This window comes from Lygodium microphyllum, chromosome 5 (assembly GCF_053477565.2).
Source record: "Lygodium microphyllum isolate KBCC chromosome 5, Lygodium_microphyllum_v1.1.10, whole genome shotgun sequence".
Classification (NCBI taxonomy): domain Eukaryota; kingdom Viridiplantae; phylum Streptophyta; class Polypodiopsida; order Schizaeales; family Lygodiaceae; genus Lygodium; species Lygodium microphyllum.
In genome coordinates, this window is record NC_141139.1 from 72146405 (window position 1) to 72160879 (window position 14475).

The 14475-nt window shown below is 46.5% G+C and overlaps 1 protein-coding gene and 1 pseudogene across 3 annotated transcripts in view; one reads left to right on the forward strand and one right to left on the reverse strand.

Moving 5' to 3' along the window:
* LOC148035964 (uncharacterized) overlaps positions 1-14475 on the reverse strand; it is a 120135-nt gene that overhangs the window by 98300 nt on the left and 7360 nt on the right. The gene's annotated exons all lie outside the window — the stretch shown is intronic.
* LOC148035967 (uncharacterized) lies at positions 11224-11768 on the forward strand (annotated as a pseudogene).

Genomic DNA, 14475 nt, shown 5'->3' on the forward strand with positions numbered 1-14475 from the left:
CGAATGTTGTCCCTGTCCGCCTGCAAAATCATAAAGGTGTCATCCGCCAAAGATTGGCTAACGAAGTGCTGACCCGACGGAAGAGACAGACCGGCCAGCTGGGCAGAGGCTGCCATGGAGGATAACATTGAAAGGACCGGGTGAGTCGCCAGGGCAAAGAAGAGAGGGCTCAAAGGACAACCCTGTCGGACCGAGCGTGCAAGGACAAATGGCTCTGTAACTCCACCATTAAGCATAACTCTGGAGGAAGCCTCAGCACTAATGGTGTAGATCAATCGGGACATTCGGGTACCAAAGCCCATAGCCGACATGAGGTCTGCAATGAAAGACCAGTCCACATAATCAAATGCCTTTTCCAAGTCCAATTGGATCAATACCACTTCCTGACCGGAGTGCCGCGCATAGTCAATGGCCATTTGCACATTTAAGATATTATGCAGAATGTTGCGGCCCTTAATGAAACCATATTGGAGAGGATGCACAATAGCTGGAAGGTGCTTGTGGAGCCGATTCGCCAGCACTTTGGAGTAGATTTTATACATGGAGCCCATCAAAGAGATTGGTCGCCAGTGTTGCAACTTTGACGGCGAAGGGACCTTTGGAATTAGTTTGATAAGGCCTTCTTTCCATGAGGAGGGCATGACCCCCGTTTCCCACACCTGCTGAAACATGGCCACCAATGGCTTTGCCAACTGCGTGGCCGAGATCTGAAAGAATTCATTAGTGAGACAATCCCAGCCAGGGCTTTTATCATTTGGCAGGTGCAACAAAACATCCATAACCTCGTCCTCGCAAATATCCGTCTCCAAAGCGGCTTGCATATCAACTGGAACCTGCTGGCGGACCAGATGATAGAAGACCGCACGGGCATGCGTAACTTGGCTAGAAGGCGAGGAAGAGGAACCAAGAAGATCCATAAAATAGTTTCTGCACATAGTGACAATGGTCTGCGGATCCGTGACCATGCGACCTTCCGAATCCTGGAGTCTGGTCATATTTTCGCGGGGCGGAGATGCATGCAAGGCGCGAAAGAACTTATGAGACTGGCAGGTGCTATCTTGCATTGTGTCCATCAAGTTGTGCAGCTTGGCCTGTTGATAAGATTTCAGCTGAAACACTTGAATGAGATGGGCCAACCGCCTCTCCAGAGACAGCAGAAAATCATCATCAGGGGAATCCAGGAGCAAGGAACGGACCAAGGCCAGTAAGTCTTCTGCTGCATGTCGACGACGGCGGCAAAGCGAGGCATGATGGATCCCATACTGGCGAGCAACCCGCTGCACATTAGAGAGCAGCCGTGCAAATGAAGGCCAGCCCTCAGAGGCGAAGTCCAATAAGAACCTCTCAATCAACTGCTGCATATAGCCCTGGAAAACTGAATGCTTCAGATAAGAGGAGTTGAAACGTAAAGGGAGCCTATCCAGGAATTGCACAAAAGGTGCAATAGAGTGTGCCCGCATCTCAAGCTGGAGGGGGAAATGGTCCGACAACGCATATTGCCGCAAGACCTTCATTTCCAGCATGTCGGGAAGAAAGTCATCGCCCTGCATGATATACATTCTGTCCAGCCGCGACCAGGTAGTTGCATATTGTGCGGAATGAAAAGTAAACCCTGAAAAAGAAGGGTGAAGCCACGACCAAAGATCTTGCTTGAGCACGTGCATAGCAAAAGAACTCCACACCCGGCTTTCCGGCGTATCCATTACCGAATGCCCTGAAGTGGACTGAGAAGAGTCGACACACATATTGAAATCTCCCATCAAGAATCCCCTTCGGCCGAGTGACATGGAGCCCTGCAAAGTGGACCAAAGATTCCGCCGGGATGCGGGATCATTCGGAGCATAGAGGCCCAACAGCCATAAAATCTCGCCTTCAAATAAGACTTCGATCACCAGAAAGCGGCCCTGCACATCATTTTTAACAAGGACAGGCTGATATTTCTCATGGACAATCATCAGCACGCCCGAATAGTGCGTAGCATGGGTCCCTGCATAAAACAGGCGGAATCCATGACAATCCATCACTTTTCCTGCTTCACCGTGACTTTTGTGCTCAACTGCACACAATACATCCCACTGGTTCTCATGCAAGACGGTCCACATGGCATGTTGCTTATGGCGAGAGCAAATGCCTCGCACATTCCACGTGGCTATCTTCATGTATCCTCAAAGAAGGAAGTCAGGAACGAGGCACCTGCTGCCTCGATTTCACCTTTTCCGCGAGAGCATCCAGGACACCCTCATCCAGAAAATCAGCCAATACTGCAAAAGAATTCTGGCGACCTGCGTTGGAGGTAGAAGGGCAATCCACTGCCTTGGGAGAGGGGCGGGGATAACGCCGATCCCAGGGTGTAATAACATTTCCTTTGGCATCGAACGCCAGCTTGGCAGGTGGGCCTCTGGGGCCGTCGGTATAGGCTCTCCTTGGAGACTGATTGCGGGGGCCCGACGGGGCCCTAGGACGCGGAGCCTGCTGTAAAGTGGCCATTTCTTTCCGGCGCGTATACGTGCGCACGAAATCCTGGGAAGCAGAAGGCCCAGGATCCGCCAGGCCTGCATCCAACTTTTTGCCTTTTTGAGGACGTGCCTCAATCCAGTCAGTACGACGGGAATCCACACTTCGGACCTGTTGTTTGCCTTTGTCCATGACATGAGGAGACTGAAGGGCTTCCTGGGACGTGGCATCAAGCACCATGTCGTCCTTGGGCAGCACAACCTGCGCATCATCCGAAGACGATTGCTTTTCAGGGCATTCGGCCATGAAATGCCCCAATTTACCACATGAAAAGCAGTGGCCCGCAAAGTTGCCCCATTTTAAGCGAAAATACAAAGGATGCATGCCCGAACAATTGAGGCGAAGCCACGCAGGCCTTTTCCTGGCCGTGTCCCATAGCATGCATAAACGGTTGCGGTTCATCGCCCTGAGGCTTGGGGGAACCAGCACTGTTCCCACAACTGCCATCGCATCCTTCAACATGGGCCAATAGACCGCCGGACAGTTTTCCACCTCTACCCACACCGGGCATTCGCGTTGAAGCAGACGCTGGAAGTCGGCCATGGGGCGCCATGGCACAACATGAACCAGGCGGCGATCAAAGAATAGCGGCAACTTGGACAGGAGCTCAGCGCGATGCGTTTCCGATTTCAGCAGGACCTCATAAAACCCGCGAGGTCCAAGGAAAATCTCCTCAACCGACTCCCCTTGCAATAGATGGTGCAGCCACTGGCGAATATGCGAAAGCATTGGGATCCTGCCAGTGAAGAAAAGAATAACTGCACGGTCATAGAACACGGAGAAGGATCGCAAGACTGATTTGGGGTCCACCGTCGCTTCCAGCACATCGTCCGTTCCCACAACAGAAAAAGATTCGGTATTATGCTGGACATAATCGCCAAGCAGAGTATTGGCGAAGTCCAGCAAATGCTCCCAGTCGATTTCCTGCGAATCCACCGGATCAGAGGCCACTTGCGCATAGGAGCGTTCCGGAGGACTCATGGGCTCATCAGGCGTAGGCTTGGAGCGTTTGCCGGCAGGCGGCTGTTCCGAACTCGGCGGCAACTCCTCCGTGCATGGCACCATATCTTCCGGCTCCTCTGCATCGGAATCAGGGCCAAGGGCTGCCACCGTCCGATCAAGAAAATCCAAATCCAGGCCAGCCATACTGCTGTCTTCACACAGAGGACGAACTCTCTCTCTGCTGAACCGTCAGCCACAGAGTTGCTGCGAAGCAGGGGCGACAGGAGATCAGGCACGCAGCCGAGGGCGACGGAGCCTGCAGACGGGGCCTGCAGACTAGGATGACGGGGCTCAGGCGGCGGGGCCTGCTGACGAGGGCGGAGGGCCTGCAGACGAGGGCGGGGCCAGCAGACGCAGGCGGAGGGCCTGCAGACGAGGGCGGGGCCTGCTGACGAAGGCGGGGCCTGCAGACGCAGGCGGCGGACCTGCAGACGATGGCGGACGGGTGCAGAGCCTGCTGACGAGGGCGGAGGGCCTGCAGACGCAGGCGGCGGGCCTGCAGACGCAGGCGGCGGACCTGCAGACGATGGCGGACGGGCGCAGAGCCTGCGTGCAGAAGCGGGGCAGAAAAAGCAGGCGCAAGCCAGGTCGCTGCAGAAGACGGGTCACGGCAGGTCGCCATCGCTCCGTTCTCCACGCTCGATCCCCATCGCGACCAGACGTTTTTCTCTCTCTCTCTCTTTCTCTCTCTCTCTCTCTCTCTCTCTCTCTCTCTCTCTCTCAAAACTCGTCTCTCTCTCTCTCTCTCTCTCTCTCTCTCTCTCTCTCTCTCTCTCTCTCAAAACTCGTCTCTCTCTCTCTCTCTCTCTCTCTCTCTCTCTCTCTCTCTCTCTCTTCCAGGCTATAAACTGACTAAATTGCTGAGACCTTCTCTCTCTCTCTCTCTCTCTCTCTCTCTCTCTCTCTCTGGTCCCAGCCCTACAGGAGTAGAGGGGGCGCAGGCAGGAAGGAAGCGCTGAGCAGAAACGATTAGGGTTGGGCACTTTCTCTGCCTCGCGTATGGTCCGTCTAAGTCGGATGACCCCTGCTTGTAGTAGGGGCGGAAAAGAGGGTACACAGGGTAGCGGGTCAGGCACCGGTGAGGCATCAACGCAGCTGCCTCAGCCCTACACGCTAACACAGAGCAGGCGAAGCAGGCGTTCAGTCGTCAGGCGTCGACAGGGCAGTTTGACAGGGCGCTCCATGCTGACGCAGAGCAAGCGACCACAGGCGGATCAGGCAGGTCGTAAGGCGTCGACGGTTCAGTCTGACAGGGCGCGCAGGTCTAGGCGACGGCAGGGGCATTGATCCGCAGGTCAAACGGGCGGTGGTAGGGATAGGCGCACAGGCGACTCTCTCTCTCTCTCTCTCTCTCTCTCTCTCCATGTTCCTTCTTCCGTTGCGCACTCTCACACTGGAGCCTTGTGGCAATTGCCTCTAAGGCTCACTACATCTTTTGTTGATTCAAACCGGTACATCACACCTGAGGACAAACTGCAATTCTAGAGGAGAAGAATTCAGCGTAAATTGGACATCACCCATGTGTAGATGGTCATAAGCCAACAAGGCACTGTGACAATAGGTAAGTGACAAAATCGTGATATGGGGCAAATAGATAACAGGAGTATCAAGCAACATGCCCGCATGGCTGGTTGGGCACATGTGATGTAAGCAACTATGGCAATCAACAAGGTTGTAGGCAACAAGCAATCGGAAAGCAAACAAGAAGATATCATTCAATGTTGTTGTAGGGTATATTCAGACCAACAAGGTGGACAACTTTAATGAGCAGCCAAATGTTTTGTGGCATAAACCAAATATTAAAAAATATCGTGGGGTAGTATTAGCACATGGATCTAGAAATGTAACAGCACCAATAGGCTACAAAGGAACATCAAAGTCTAAATCTTCTACTTCTCTGTAAGAATTGGTCAATTCTATGGACAACGCCCAATGCTTTAGTGTGTGGTATTGACTCTCTCTCTCTCTCTCTCTCTCTCAACAATTGCTATCAAAGCTAGCCACGCAGGTCTGTTCTCGCCACCACTCAACTGGTGCCACCTACGCGAAGTCCACCCAGCAAGGAAGGAAGAGGAGCGAGGGAGGAGCTGCAATTTTGGAGAAAAGAGCCACTGCAGTTCTGAAAGAAAAGAATTTGCTGCTGTTGCAACCTTACATGCAGCCTCTCTCGAGTCTCAGCCCTGCCCACCATTTTCCCCACCCTACCCACCATTTTCTGCAGAATTTTGAAAAACAAGGAAACCCGAATTTTTGAACTTAAGAGTTTTCAAAAATTTGTGCATTTTCTGGTCCCTCTTGCCTGTCTCTGCAATTTTCAGCTGCACAAAAACGCTCAGAAACCCTTGACGGTTTTCTGAAATTTGTGCAATTCCCAGTCCATGTTGCCCATCGCATCCTGAATTTTGGAGAAATTTTCAATTTTACATACTTGACACCCCGAAATGGGGGCGTTTGGCCAACCTGCCCAATTTCTGAAATTTCAAGAAATACCAATCAAAAACTTTGGGGCTTTTGTTGAAATCAACTCCTGTTGGCACTGAAATCTCAGGATTCACCACCGACATTAATTGTTGGCTGTAAGAAATTCTGAATTTCTGCATTCTTATGCCTTCAAATGCATGCTGCAGGTGGTAGTACAGCATTAAATTGCTGTTTTGATCAGTTTGGGCACAAAAATCGAGGCATTGATAGCCATTCTTTGGTTACATAGTAGAGATTCAGCACTTGACAATTTTGGTACATCAAGTACTCTTGTTTGCATTGGGATCTAGAAGAGGATTATGTATTCTCTATGCCTCTTCAATGTTGGAAGTCTTCTTTATAGGTTCCATTCAGTTCTGATTCAGCAATCACAAGGAATAACGGTGATGTTCTTGGCATTCTCACCAGTGAGGACAAATTAGATAGTACGGATTAATCCTTTAGGAATTTCATGATTCGGAACCTCCTTGTGGTCAAGAATTTATGGGATTATGTCACTAGTAATGAAGTTCAACCCACAGTGATTGCTCCTAGCACACCTCCTCCCCACACAAGGAGAGATGGTTGCTCCTGGTACACAATCCTCCCATGCAAGAGATAGAGGATAGCCTGCTACTACCTCCGTTGTAGTTACACCTAACAAGAAGAAATGGGATTCTACAGATGGACAAGCGCTCTATCAATTTACCTCGCATTAAATCTTGCAAAACTCGCATGCAACTTGGGTTGCTTGGAGCAATGTTTGCAACTAAGTATGAGGCCTGCATCTCTTGCAAAAAGAGTTGGTCAATGCTCACATGAATGAAGGTGATTCTATGACATATCACATCACATACATTCAGGATTTGCATGAGCAGCTGCTCATTATTGATAATATGATTAAAGATGGTGAGATGGTGAAAATCACTTTGAATACTCTTCCACAGTCATACCTTGGTTTTCACACTAAATTAAATTCGTCATTGAGAGGGGGCAACTCAGCCCCTCACATTCATGGAGTTGACCAGCCTCTTACTTCAAGAGGAGCAGATTCGGAAGAATATGACCCTACGTTCAAGTGATTCAGCCATGCTTTCTAGGTGCAAAGGCAAAGGAAAAGATAATCAAAATGCAAATCAGCCCAAGGCTGATGTTGGGCAGCCTCCAAATCTTTGCACAACAAGTGGACTTCACTCATATGTCCTCGACGCTCCTTGAGCACGAGGCATCCTTGAGGTTACAAGGGAGGCTTTCCTCTCAACATGGTGGCCACAATAGAGCATTTATCACTTCAAAGAGGAATGATAGGCAGATGAAGACGAAGGTCCAGTATTATCATTGTGGGAAGAAGGGCCACTTACATAAGGATTGCAAAGAGTTCGTGGCTTCTCAAAAGAAGAAGAAGAAGAAGAAGAAGAAGAAAAAGCAAGATATGGACTCCTCCGACAAATCGTCCTCATCCTCCTCTGACTCTAGTTCAGCTCCTCTGACTAAGACAAAGGCCAAGGCATGAAAGGCCTCATCTTCTATCGAGAAAGGGGGCCAAGAGAGGGATGGCCATGACTGCCCCTCCTTCCACTACTTTCTTGTGCTAGTGATGCAGTCATCCCTCACAACTCTCCAGTGCTAGAGAGGGAATGTGAGAAGGTGGTGAGGTGAGGCACGTGAGCCTCATCTATAAAAGTATACAAGTCCCTAGGATCCAGAGAGGGACTTCCATTCTGCAATCAACTAAATTTTGGTAAGTTTTAAAATCTTGGAGCTAGAAAGGTTCATGATGGGTTGCTTCTTGACATAGTGGGAGTGGCTTCTAGTCCAAGCACATAGGGGACACTTCAGCAGTCTAGCCGAAGGGAGGGGACCCATGGTCACGTATGCTCAAAGGCATTTTTGACCCACATATGCTATTACGAGGCATTGTTTGACAAACATAGAGAGCAGCAATGATCCTTCTCTATTTTCAAGAGCCCGTATGATCAGCATCGACATCAAGTTCTCTCCAAGGCAACTTGGTGGTGGCTTGATTACCCACTGCTTGGGTATCCATGGTCCTATTCTGATTGTACTATGATGAGTCATTATCATTGTATCATTGTATTGTAGCAAATCACGCATAATCTAGAGAGGGTATTAGCACATTAGTCTACACATGAGTGAGTCTAGGTATAGTTTAATGGGTTAGGCAGCACAGGAGTTTCTTTTGTGCACTTTCCTAGCACCTATTTTTGAGGATTTAGTCATTATTTTATGGCTAACCAACTTTTATTATTATTTTGTTTGTTGGCCGACCTGATTCAAATATTGGCATATTTTTGCTATTTATTCAGTGGCTCCCTCCTCATTCATTAATCAGTTGCAAGTCTTGTTGGAGAGAGGGAGTCAGTATCAGTATCCACACAGCCTATGACTCACTGTTGTATGTGACTATCTCATGTATTGGTATATAGATTCCATTTCCCAAGCATATCTATGAGTTCCCCCTTTGTAGTGGTAGTGTCTCTTTCTTCTCCCTTGTGCAATCTATTACAATAGTCTTCTACACTTCCATCATTGCACCCAATTCTAACAAGGATCGAGATATGCCACTAGGGACACACGGCAGCAAGAGCAAGAGTGATGGAGGAGCAAATGTGAAGTCGCCGTTCACAAACCTCTCAGCTGAGATTATACACGACTCTGGACTATGAGAGATCGTCTTGGTGGGAGATTTTAATGCCAAGCACAAAGTAGATAGTGTAACATAGTATTTTAAGGACTAAGGCAACCACTGACCACAAGTGATGGATGTAGAGGATGCAACCACAAGTAAGGTATTAGTGGACATTGGAGAAGAGAGCACATGATATGGCCAGCAATTGTTAGAGCTATGGTCACGATACCATCTCGTTATCTACAACTGGATGAGGAAGTGGCTCGAATCCGGAGCAATGACTTGCTTCCAACCTAGCCAATTCCAACATAGCGGACTATATCCTATGCTCCATTAAGAAAATGGAGCTAATCAATCCTTCACCATTTCACCCCCCCCCCCCCCCCCCCTTGCCCCAATTGGAGTGGACTATACCTATCTATAAGCTATCTCTCACCATGTCCACTTCCCTATGCCCACAGATTCTAACTACCGCCCATACCTAGCCCATCATCTTCTATTTCACACATGAGCTAGCTGGCATGTGCAATCACCACATCTATAAAGGGCTCACCCAATTCAACCATATTGCTCCCCTAAGGATACTCACCTCCCAACTTACCTCCATCCTACACTTAGTGGCCCTCCAAAGCTTCCTATACTCTACACATACTATGGGACACACCTGACCTAGGATCATGCCTAAGAATGATGGCATGATGACAAGTGCAAGAAACTATACAGACACCTTCAGACCCAAAGAGGGCTAGGGCATATTACAAAGGAGGCTTGGAGGCACATAAGAGCCCTCACTCACCGTAAACAACAAGCATATGAGAAGGCATGGTGTTAGGATCTATACCACCTATTTATGAGTAGAAATGTGACCACATCATGGCACAAACTACACGAGCCACACCACCCCATGCCCATCGAAGACCTAGAGACATGGCACTCCTATGTAGAGAGACTATATGATGCACCATATCAGCATTGATTCTACACCCTCCAAACCGTCGCCCTACCACATCAACTTTCTTTACACAATGATCTGGTGAGAAAAGCAATACAACACCTACAACATGAACAATTGATGGATTATACACGTATGAACAGTCAATGGATTATACACGTATACAAGATGAGCACTTCATTTATGTGGTGGACATTTTGGTCCCTCTCCTTGCTTTCATGTTTAACATGGCACCAGTGGAAGGCTTTCCAGACGAGTGGTCTATGTATACCATTGTGCCTATCCACAAGTCTCGAGATACCTTAGATCTCAATAACTACAAGACCATCATGGTAGGCCACACATTGGCCAAAATATATGGAGCAGTGATGGAGGTAGAGCTAAGCAAGGAGATTGAGAGCTAGAAAAGAGGCTATATTCAAACAAGGGTCCTCTACACTTGACCACATCGTCACCTTGAGAGGTATGATCAAGCATGCCAAAGCTAGGAAGAAGAGAGTCTACTGCTCCTTTGTAAATTTCCACAAAACTTTTGATACAATCAACAAGATAGACTACTACAGAGGCTACAGACACTTGGAATCCCATCAGACATGATCTACTACAATCAACAAGATAGACTACTAGAGAGGCTACCAACACTTGGGATCCCATCGGACATGATCTAGGGAAACTATTCATTTTACGAGAGGGACCAAGGTGATAGGACAAGTGAGATGCCCATGAGGACTTCTTATGTGGTCTCTAGCACCATCAGCAAGGATACCCTATCTCCCCCATGCTCTTTGACTCTGCATCGATGAGATTGAAGACCGCATCACAAGGAGAAAGAAACACGGAGGACATAGTAGGTATACTACTCTCTATTATGCTTTATGCTGATGATATTGTCTTGGTCTTTGAGTCACAGGAGGGTCTATGGTGGCATCTAAATGCCCTATATAACTTCTATACACAATGCAGATTGACAATCAATCCTAGGAAAACCAAGATCCTGATCTTCCACACATCAGCCCCAATGCGGAGGAGATCAGTCTTCACGCTAGAAGCTGGGCAAGTGATGTTGTGGGACTCGTATGTCTACTTGGGGGTCACATTTATTGCATCCGCTAGCAGATTCAGTATGGCAAAGGCAGCTAGAGATCCACTTACACAAGGATATGCAGCATTCACCATGTCGGAGAGAGAGTACCATCAAACGCACTTTCATAAGCCCCACACACAAAGGTGGCTATTTGCCACATTGATCACACCAGCCTTGATGTATAGTGCACCAATATGGACATTGGCTATGTGTCTATGGACACAAATTGAGAGACCATTGATCATCATGCTCTCACAGATAATATGCAGCAAACCATCAGTACCACATGAGATCATAAGAGAAGAGTTTGATGCACCCCATAATGTTGGAGGCCCTCTTTCAAACCATCAACTTCATACACAAAGTACCCAAACTAGGACCCATATCATCAATACAACATGAGATCATAAGAGAGGAGTTTGTTGCACCCCCCATAATGTTGGAGGCCCTCTTTTAGACCATCAACTTCATACTCAAAGTATATTGCATGCACCCAGACAGACTACCTAGGAGAGCTTTTATGGCTTCTAGGCAACTAGCACATGTAGGACACAAGAACTCATGGTATGCACAAATCAAGGTGTGGCTCACAAGATATGGGATCGGCATAGACAACCTCCCCCCTTCCAATATGACCCTGACTTCCCCTCCATACACCTCTCTCGCACTAAGAGGTAGCTGGTCATGTGACAAGATTTCTACCAAGTGCACATACAACACACATGGATCTCGCAACCCCTCCCCCTAAAGATGTTACACTACATGGACCACTTTGTGAAGACAATAGTAGATGGTTTCATTGAGAGACCTCAATATCTAGACATATACATGCCCCATCAAATGCGGGTGGCCATTGACCACATCAAGGTCTCCTCTCATCAACTCGAGATTGAGAATAAGAGAGCAACCTGCGTCCCTAAAGCCGAGAGGATATGTAGGCTATGCCAAGAGAAGGTGGACAGCAAAGAGCATTACATTGCAGATGTAGGGCCTATAGTACAGTCAAAGCAAGACACCCCACACTTTTTAGAGGAGACACCTCCCTTAGACTAGTCATGGAGTCCCCAGACCAACAGCACTTTGGCCAATTTCTACATGAGATTTAGAGGCTTTACACATCATTACTAGTCTACATGTAGACAGTCTACAAAGAAGGGGGCAACAATCATAGCTCACCAATTTCTTCCAAACAGAGACCACACACACTGCACCTACAAAGAGAGGGGTGCTTGTCCAAAAAGCTTCGCCGATGTCATTCCTATCAGCCGCAACAACATCATCACTATCCTCATCTTGATCAACATTAGCCTTATGAAAGCTCCGAAAATCCACAAAGCAGCTCACAATCCCCAAAAGCCATCGCAATTACACAAAGACAGAACACAGTTTAGTAAAGTACAATTACAAGGGGAGGGGTTACAAAGGCTATAAGAGCCTTAGCCTCTTAAGGTTTATGACTACTCACAAAGCATCTCTGGTCCGTGAGAGAGAGAGAGAGAGAGAGAGTGTGTGTGTGTGTGTGTGTGTGTGTGTGTCTCTCTCTCTCTCTCTCTCTCTCTCTCTCTCTCTCTCTCTCTCTATATATATATATATATATATATATGTGTGTGTGTGTGTGTGTGTGTGTGTGTGTGTGTGTGTGTGTGTGTGAAAATGGGAAGAGAGAAATAGAGAACGAGAGAGTGAGAAGATAGAAAAAGACATATAGTGAGGGAAAGAGTGAGAAAAGATACAAGATCTATAGAGGCAATGCTTGATAGAGCTGAGGAATCCACCAGCAACACAAGCTGAGGGATTAATCTAGATGCTACCCCCGAACTATCTCATCAAAGATGTATGACATACTCTACCCACCAATCCTAATGGGGTGGAGCTAGGCGTCAGGGTATCATCATTCAATCACACCTAGTCATGTATAGCTTCTTTGCACAGTATTTCACTGATCATCATTCAGCATGTCACAATCTAATGTCTAATGACAATTATTATTGTACATGGTTTTGTCTCATAGGCCATTTTCAGCCTCAGCAAACATTAATGTGTTACAATGAAGCAAAAGAAATATAGACTTCAAAAAGACTTGGCGAGATATACATAGCAAAACTAGTTTTCATGCATTTGTATCATGCTAATCTCCATTTACAAGGAACTAGAATAATCATCAGCCCAAGGAGAGCATTTGATGGTGTATGGTGTATAGTGCAAGACACCAGCATGTGTGTGTGTGCGTGCGCACGTGTGTGTGTGTTTTCATGGCCATTCAGTCATTACAAACCTTGCAGTTACTTTCATGGCTCACTACAGCAATCTTTGTATGGTTGTTGCCACATGGGTGATTTATCTCTCTCTTATATGGATGTGTTTCACCAATGTTTTTGATATTTTAGACAAGACTTTGTCAAATTGTACATTTATGAGATAATGAACAGCCACTTCACAAAAACGAAAAAAGATTGGGCATTCTTGACATGTTCCAAATTTGTTATAGTGCCTTGTTTCTTTCTCATCCAAACTTGGAGTTCAATACTTCAAACATTTCAGAGCTCATGGTAGTGTTGGATTGGTCAAATTTTGGATATTCAAATTTCCATAGCTCTTACTATCGATCATTCCCTTCTCCTTTGTATGTGCAATAAATCTTCCCTTGGCCTTGTCTTTTGATACTTCAGTTGAGAAATATGACGAATCGAAGATTCCCCTCCGCCAACGCTAGATACACATCAACCCTTTATATTTCATGCTTGGAAAAAGAAGTGAGCTATACATGGCATGAAAGAAAAAGTTCCACAATTTGTGTCTAAGCACATAAGCTTAGAGGGGTTTAGCAATGACAAGTATAGGCATAGTGGGCATGAATGCAAAATGTGTGCACATGCGCATTAGAGCTAAAAGCCTTCATTTGAGTATGGCTAACCTTGACAATTTTTCATCCAAAAAATGCATACTTATGCTTTGATAACAACTACTTGGATTTTTCATAAGCAAGAGAGAGATCAAATCTTTAAATGCATCATATACTCTTTCGGAGAGAGAACAATGCTCATTACATTTGTGCAGCCAATTCTACCTCTTGTAGAGAGAAACATGCTTCATGATTAGACAACTTGTTCCAACAAGAGAAATTCTATTAAAGGGATGACATCATGGTAGCTCTCTATTTAGGAGGAAATGTCAAATACAAAGTAGAAGGCTAGTAGAACAACCAATATGTAAGAAGACCTCTCATGTCTTCATAGTTGGCAGGAGTCTTGAAAACGGGAAACATAAACACATTTCAAAGCGTGAAACAGAATTTCACATACAATCCAAAACGGCAAAACAAGAACCTATAAATATACAAATATTAAGGCATGTGTGTGTAGTATACTATACAAACTACTACTTTAGCATTTACATAATCAGATGCTTACATTGCCAAATGTACCTGTGACACTATTTATTGGTTGCTTGCAAGACTTAAGACGTAGAACAACCTTCATGGTTACACAAATCTATGTGACTTCATGCATCCTCTTATCATAGATGGCTTTAATGAGAGACAAACATGCAAATGCATGCAATAAAGGAAGAATTGGAAGGCTGTAAAAGAAAGCTGAAGACTAAAACGCATTGCCTATTGGCCAAACATGGAAACACGGGTGGGTGGAGGTCAAGCCCTCTCCCCTTGCCTCCAAGAAAACAAAACAACAAAACTTTTTTTTTTAAAACCCCAAAGAAAAAGCTAATCCCAAGACGCGTTTTGCAGTTTCTAAAATGCTTCTATTTCGCCATTTCAGTTTGGGGGGTCCAAAACTACCATTTCAAGAAACCATG